The sequence below is a fragment of the Maylandia zebra genome, linkage group LG2 (assembly GCF_041146795.1).
Source record: "Maylandia zebra isolate NMK-2024a linkage group LG2, Mzebra_GT3a, whole genome shotgun sequence".
In the NCBI taxonomy this organism is placed as follows: Eukaryota; Metazoa; Chordata; class Actinopteri; order Cichliformes; family Cichlidae; genus Maylandia; species Maylandia zebra.
This window is the reverse complement of record NC_135168.1, coordinates 11730442-11738340: the sequence shown is the minus strand read 5'-3', so window position 1 is coordinate 11738340 and position 7899 is coordinate 11730442.

The window sequence follows — 7899 nt, the reverse complement described above, 5'->3', positions numbered from 1 at the left end:
GGTATCCCATTCTTATTGTTCGCTGCTCGTGAAACAGTGCAGGAGTCCCTAGGCTTTAGTCCTGCACAGCTTGTATTTGGACATGAAGTTAGAGGACCATTGCATATCCTTAAATAACAGCTAGTTGTTCCAACTAAAACATTGAAGAGCATCCCTGAGTACGTGGCTAAAATTAGAAAGTGCCTTAAATCAGCTTGCGCTATTGCCAGGGACACCTTAACTGCTAGGCAGATAAGGATGAAAAAACACTATGATCGGAGAGCAGTTGCTCGTCAGTTTAAACCTGATGATCAGGTTCTAGTTTTGCTCCCCATCCTGGGTTCTTCTCTGAGAACAAAGTTTTCGGGACCATATGTTGTGGAAAAGAAACTTAGTGAGACCAATTATGTTGTTCAAACACCTGATCGTCGTCACAAGACCAGAGTATGCCATGTTAACATGATGAAACATTATCTTACGAGAGAGAATGAAGATGATCCCCTCACTCCACACAAGGTTACATCTAGCTCTCCAGTAGCATGCGTAACTTCAGAGGTAGCCAATGAAAGCAGTGAGGAGGATGCGGTCCGGAGCCTGGAGTTCCCCTTGTTTGTTGGATATTAAAGCTGATGGGAGTCCACGGTTCTGTACGGACTTCCACAGAGTGAATGCTGTGACAGTTCCTGACGCATACCCCTTGCCCCTCATCAATGATTGCATTGATGACATCGGACCTGCCACATTTGTTACTAAGCTGGATATGTTGAAAGGTTACTGGCAGATTCCTTTAACCAAAAGTGCGTCAGAGATATCCGCTTTTCTAACTCCAGACAGTTTCCTCCAGTACACAGTCATGCCATTTGGGTTATGTAATGCGCTAGCTACATTTCAGAGGCTATTGAACAAAGTACTGGGCGACGTTCCAAACTGCCGGGTGTATCTGGACGACATAGTTGTGTATTCCAGTGAATGGGCAGAGCATCTTACTACTTTGTCAGCTGTGTTTGACCGTCTCTCAGCTGCCTCGCTGACTTTGAACCTTGCACCATTCTCTTTCTAGGCCAACTAGTTGGCGGAGGAAAGGTATGCCCAGTGGATGCAAAGATCCATGCCATTTCAACCTTTCCAGTTCCATCTACAAGAAGGGAGCTACGTCGTTTTCTTGGAATGGCTGGATATTATCGCCGGTTCTGTAAGAACTTCTCAACAGTAGCTGCCCCGTTGACTGCCTTGACCAGTCCATCAGTTCCATTTTCCTGGTCTAATGAATGCCAACATGCCTTTGAGAATCTTAAAGGATTGCTTTCATGTTCACCTGTTCTCTCCGCCCCAGACTTCAGCCGACCATTCAAGTTGGAGGTCGATGCTAGCGCCGTTGGGGTAGGTGTTGTCCTTCTACAGGAAGATCAGGATGGACTCGATCACCCTGTGTGCTACTTCTCAAAGAAGTTCACTCTTCCTCAGAGAAGGCATTCAACAATCGAACAAGAAACTCTTGCTGTTCTGCTGGCTCTGCAACATTTTGAGGTTTATCTTGGATTAAGTGTAGAACCCATAAAAGTCTTTACAGACCACAATCCGCTTGTTTTCCTTTCAAGGATGTACAATAACAATCATCGGCTTATGGGTTGGTCTTTAATCATTCAAGAGTATAACCTTCAAATCTGCCATAAAAAAGGGACAGACAATGTCCTGGCTGATGCACTATCCCGTGCCCTGTAGTCTGTTTAGGGTTTTTGTTTGTGTTTGAAGGATCCAAACTTTTTGTTTGGACTTGTAAGGGTGGGGGTGTTACGTGTCTGCAGGTTGCATGTTTTCTTTCCCTCTCCTTTTGTTTGCCGTTCCCTTAGGTCGTAGACTGCAGGCTGATGTCAATCTGGGGCCGTCCAACTAATTAGAGGGGGGAGACCCTGATTGGACAATCCAGGAGTGCATACCTTGATAAGGAGACTCACCTGTGGCTGGGCGTGGCTCTCTTCCCTCCTTTGAATTGTTTGGTACATGTGTGAAGTTTCTCTGCTGTCATTCTTTTGTTTGATGATTGTGGTGGGAGTAAAGTGGACTAGGTAAGTTTGGGGACCCCATACACTTACTCACATACAGTGGGGCAAAAAAGTATTTAGTCAGCCACCGATTGTGCAAGTTCCCCCACTTAAAATGATGACAGAGGTCAGTAATATGCACCAGAGGTACACTTCAACTGTGAGAGACAGAATGTGAAAAAAAAAATCCATGAATTCACATGGTAGGATTTGTAAAGAATTTATCCGTAAATCAGGGTGGCAAATAAGTATTTGGTCACCTCAAACATGGAAAATCTCTGGCTCTCACAGACCTGTAACATCTTCTGTAAGACGCTTTTCTGTCCCCCACTCGTTACCTGTATGAATGGCACCTGTTTGAACTCATCATCTGTATAAAAGACACCTGTCCACAGCCTCAAACAGTCAGACTCCAAACTCTGCCATGGCCAAGATCAAAGAGCTCTCGAAGGACACCAGGAAAAGTAATGTAGACCTGCACCAGACTGGGAAGAGTGAATCTACAATAGGCAAGCAGCTTGGTGTGAAAAAATCAACTGTGGGAGCAATCATCAGAAAATGGAAGACATACAAGACCACTGATAATCTCCCACAATCTGGGGCTCCACGCAAGATCTCATCCCGTGGGGTCAAAATGATCATGAGAACGGTGAGCAAAGATCCCAGAACCACAAGGGGGGACCTGGTGAATGACCTGCAGAGAGCTGGGACCAAAGTAGCAAAGGTCACCATCAGTAACACACTACAACGGCAGGGAATCAAATCCCGCAGTGCCAGACGTGTTCCGCTGCTGAAGCCAGTGCATGTCCAGGCCCGTCTGAAGTCTGCCAGAGAGAACATGGATGATACAGCAGAGGATTGGGAGAATGTCATGTGGTCAGATGAAACCAAAGTAGAACTTTTTGGTATAAACTCAATTCGTCGTGTTTGGAGGACGAAGAATACTGAGTTGCATCCCAAGAACACCATACCTACTGTGAAGCATGGGGGTGGGAACATCATGCTATGGGGCTGTTTTTCTGCCAAGGGGACAGGACGACTGATCCGTGTTAAGGACAGAATGAATGGGGCCATGTATCGTGAGATTTTGAGCCAAACCCTCCTTCCATCAGTGAGAACTTTGAAGATGAAACGCGGCTGGGTCTTCCAACATGACAATGATCCAAAACACACCGCCCGGGCAACAAAGGAGTGGCTCCGTAAGAAGCATTTGAAAGTCCTGGAGTGGCCTAGCAAGTCGCCAGACCTCAACCCCATAGAAAATCTGTGGCGGGAGTTGAAAGTCCGTGTTGCTCGGCGACAGCCCCAAAACATCACTGCTCTCGAGAAGATCTGCATGGAGGAATGGGCCAAAATATCAGCTACTGTGTGTGCAAACCTGGTAAAGACCTATAGTAAACGTTTGACCTCTGTTATTGCCAACAAAGGTTATGTTACAAAGTATTGAGTTGTGTTTTTGTTATTGACCAAATACTTATTTGCCACCCTGATTTACGAATAAATTCTTTACAAATCCTACCATGTGAATTCATGGATTTTTTTTTTTTCACATTCTGTCTCTCACAGTTGACGTGTACCTCTGGTGCAAATTACTGACCTCTGTCATCATTTTAGGTGGGGGAACTTGCACAATCGGTGGCTGACTAAATACTTTTTTGCCCCACTGTAGAGTCTTTTTGTTAGAAACACTAGGTAAGTAGGTTGGTGCCACCCATGTAATTTTGAGCTTGTTTTGAGTTGAGGTTTAGGGTCTTTCCCTCTTGTTTGTTGCTTTTCTAGGATAATAGCTCAGCTAAGTTTTGGTTTTGTCTTTTTGGTGTTTTCTTTGGCACAACCTAACTGTCCCTTTCTCCCCCACATTTGTTGTTTGAATCTGGGTTATTTATTTTGTGAGAGTGCTGCCATTAAACTTTTTTTCATAACACCTGTACCGAGTTTCCGAAGTTGTTGTGTTCTCCCCTCCTGCCCTCGAGGAGACGTAACACTGCCAAAATTAACATTTGTCCGCAGCAGAAAGAAAGACTATGGACCTATGAACTCTGACCCTGAGGTGAAGGGATTTGCAATAATACAAGTATTTTATTAGATGTAACTATGGTATCAATTTGAAGCTCTTACGTCACCTCTTTCTCAAGTGACACAAACTTGGGTGCTCACATCAGCCGGTTTAAGATAACCCACAGCCTTTTAAAGCTGAGGGATAAAAAAAATAGACAAAACATCACAAACCAGCAGTTACCTGCCATGGATGACAACTTACCAAACATTTCAAGATCCCACCCATCATGTGTTTGAACTGTTACAATTAAGGTAACACTTAGCGATCCATTAACACACACAGCACAAGATTCAACACAACACATGCAAGAATTACAGGAATGAATCACAATGTGCACTTTGATGCACTTTTAATGTACAGTAATGGACTTTTTAAATGCACCCATGACTGGAATGAACTCTTTTATTATTTCTATAACATATTTTATTATTATTACTGAATTCAGTGAGTCTCGTTCTTGCGTTAAATTTTGTTGTGTACTTTTTGTTACTATGACAATAAAGAGCAAAGTAGTTGTTGTACATGTACAGACCATAAATATGGAGTCCAGGTGCTGGGAAGACTGACCACTGGGGACCTCTGAGTTCTCCTGGTCCACACTGTAGAGGAATCATGAAGAATTAGTTAAAGCACAGATCCAGATAACTCAGTGTAGTTGTAAGTGTTCACCAGTCCGGAGGATCCCACTGATGACCACCAGCTCAGCTTAGTGTTTTTCTTTGAGTTTCAGTGTTGTGCTGAGCATCAATCCCCAGAGATCTTGAACGCTTTTAAAGATTTAAACCGCATCTCCAATAGAAATCTTATACCTTACAGTCATGACCTCAGGCTCCTGATACATTTCACATAAAGCTGAATTCCAATCTGGATCACTGGGAGTCCACTCTGCTGTTTCCTGGTAGTAAGCCATACAGGTATCAACCAGTTTAAATCTCAGAACTAAGCAAAAGTGGACACAGACTTAGAAAAGAGGCAGGATACACTACAGAGCCCAGAGAGGTTGTATCCACAAATTTATCTGAGACCCACAGGTCTGTGTTCTGCTCTAGGCATGTGTAACAGCTTTCTACACCAAGGCCATGGCACAAGATGACCGTATCCCCCTGAGACCAAACCACACTTCAAGTAAGTCATTACACAGTGGTTCACAGGAAATGGGGTTGGGTCAGGAATAATAGAATAGAATAAACTTTTATTATCCCAAGAATGAGAAATTTGGGGGTTACACAGCTCTTGTAGCAAGGGGAATATAAAATATAAAAGTAAGACACATAAGCAACGGAATTTCACATATGCATAAATATGTACATAAATTTCCTTTGAGGTCAACCTTCAGGATCAATAAAGTTTTATTGAATTGAATTGAATTGATAAATATGTATGGAAAAATTATATGGACATATGTAAAAAATATACAAGGATTTTAGAGAGATTGGGATCAGAGGACAGGCGCAACAGCAGGCTATAAGAGAACTAGCTAACACTGCTGAGAGGACCAGTCTCTGGCTATGGTTAAAAAGGGCTGACATCACTTGGGCAGCTAAGGCAGTCAGCTAACCGTGAGAGAAAAGAATTATTCCACTCTTCTCCCCTCTGCTCTTCTCCCCTTTTCTGTGAGGCAGTGGGGAGGTAGAGCGTACAGCCCAATCCGGCGGGTAGGTGTGGGAAGCCAGATCGAGCACCCCCTTCTGGCTCTCCTCTCTGCTCTCTCCCATCTTCTCCCTTTTGCCTTACCTGTCTCTATCACCTTTTCTATCCCTTTGAAGAAGTTAGCCGCCATAAATGCTAAAGAGGTAAGTATTATTTCTCAGTTGCTGTGAATAGATAGAAAATAAACTGTAGGAAACTAAACAGAAGGAAGAAGAAAAGAAATAACGATTTGACATAAACCAGTACACACTTCAGGGCCTGATCAACTCTGGCAGGGCCTCCTTGGATGAGGGTGTCTAGTGATAATGGCTGAAACACCTGATGAATCCAAGGTCCACTACTGATGATGTGTCCCAAATTTAAAAAGATAATCTAGATCAGATCTCTAATCCCTAAACCTAACTGTTGGAAGATTTTGAGTTTTGTGTTATGTTTATTTTGTAGCTTCATTTAAAGGAAGAAGAGCTTATGAGTTGTACAACTGCACGAAAGGGAAGTGAGACATTGTGTGCAGAAAATATGTGCTACGACCGTTAAACGCCTTTTTTCTTTTTCAACAGATAAGCTAACGGTCCCTCCTTTTAAGGAGTTGTTATCAGTTCCATACATGCCACATGTAACGCAAAGTTATTTAAGGACTAGTTTATTTCAATGGATGAATTTACTGACTGACGCGCAGAAGAAATAGTTCTTTATGGAGCCTAGATGGTGTGAATGATGAGACCAAAGACTGCAATATCTTGTACCAAAAATATATTGAATAAATGGGGGACAGGGGAAATGGAACAAAATAATTAATACAACACACAACATAAACGCCCACAATTAAATAATAAATCAATGCTTTGATTTTTCTGTGCAAGAGTTCTTTAAGATTCTTTGGAACCGGCCAGGACTTAAGTGTCTCGATTTTATCTGGATATGTCTGCACACCATCCTTTGACACAACATGCCCCAGGTATTTAACGGATTTCTGGAAAAACATGCACTTTTCAACTGAGAGCTTGAGTCCAAATTCCTTCAGACGGTGAAGGACTTTCAGTAGTCTCCTCTCATGCTCTTCAAGCATTGGTGCAAAAATAATCAAGTCGTCAATGAAGACCAAGACTTCTTTCAAGTTCATTTCTCCCATGCACTTTTCCATTAGTCGTTGGAAGGTACTGGGTGCGTTTGTGACTCCCTGGGGCATTCTGTTGAACTCATAGAATCCAAGTGGACATACAAATGCTTTTTTGCTCTTGTCTTCCTCCTCCATTTCAATCTGATAATAACCAGATTTAAGGTCAAGGACTGAAAACCACTCTGATCCAGAGAGAGCTGTACAAGTATCCTCCAACTTTGGCAATGCATATGCATCTTTAATGGTTTGCAGATTTAGTTTCCGGTAATCAATGCAGAGCCGCACACTCCCATTCTTCTTTCGCACCACGACAATGGGTGATGCAAAAGGTGACTCTGACTCTCTGATGACCCCAGAGTCAACCAGCTCCTTCAGGTGTTGGCGCACAGCATCCAAATCTTGAGGATGGATTGGTCTTGGGCGCTGTTTGAAGGGAGTAGGGTCAGAGAGCTTGATCTGATGTTTCACTTTATTGGTTTTCCCAAAGTCAAGGTCGTGTTTTGCAAAGACATCATGGAGGGCGTTTAACTTCTCAGTAATATGACTCTTCCATTCCGGTGTTAAGGGGGAGTCACCGAAGTTGAACCCAGAAGTCACAGGGTTAGGAGGCATACTGTCATGACTCCTTTCCTGACACTGAATAGACTGAATGGCACTGATCTCCGCAATGATGGCTTTGGCTGGGAGGGTTACATCATGATCAGACTGGTTGCAGATTACCACAGGTAAGTGGTATGGCTGGTGAGAAGGGAAATCCATGACACAAGACGGGACCATTAAGACTAAGTCGGATGTTCCACCAACACAGCCTTCTCGGCCTGGAGGCAGCGTCCGCAAATTAACCCCTCCAAGGCAACAGTTTTTCCAGCTGGGATGGTCTGCGGTCCGTCAGTGTGCAGCTTGATGATTCCGTGATGGTTACTGTTGGCCAGTCTGTATCATTGCTCAAGGATTCTCAGCACCGCTCTGTATCCATGTGGCACTGGAATGGAGGGTTGTTGGTCTGAGAATGCTTTCTCATATGCCAAGTCCAGAGTGTTTGTACCAAT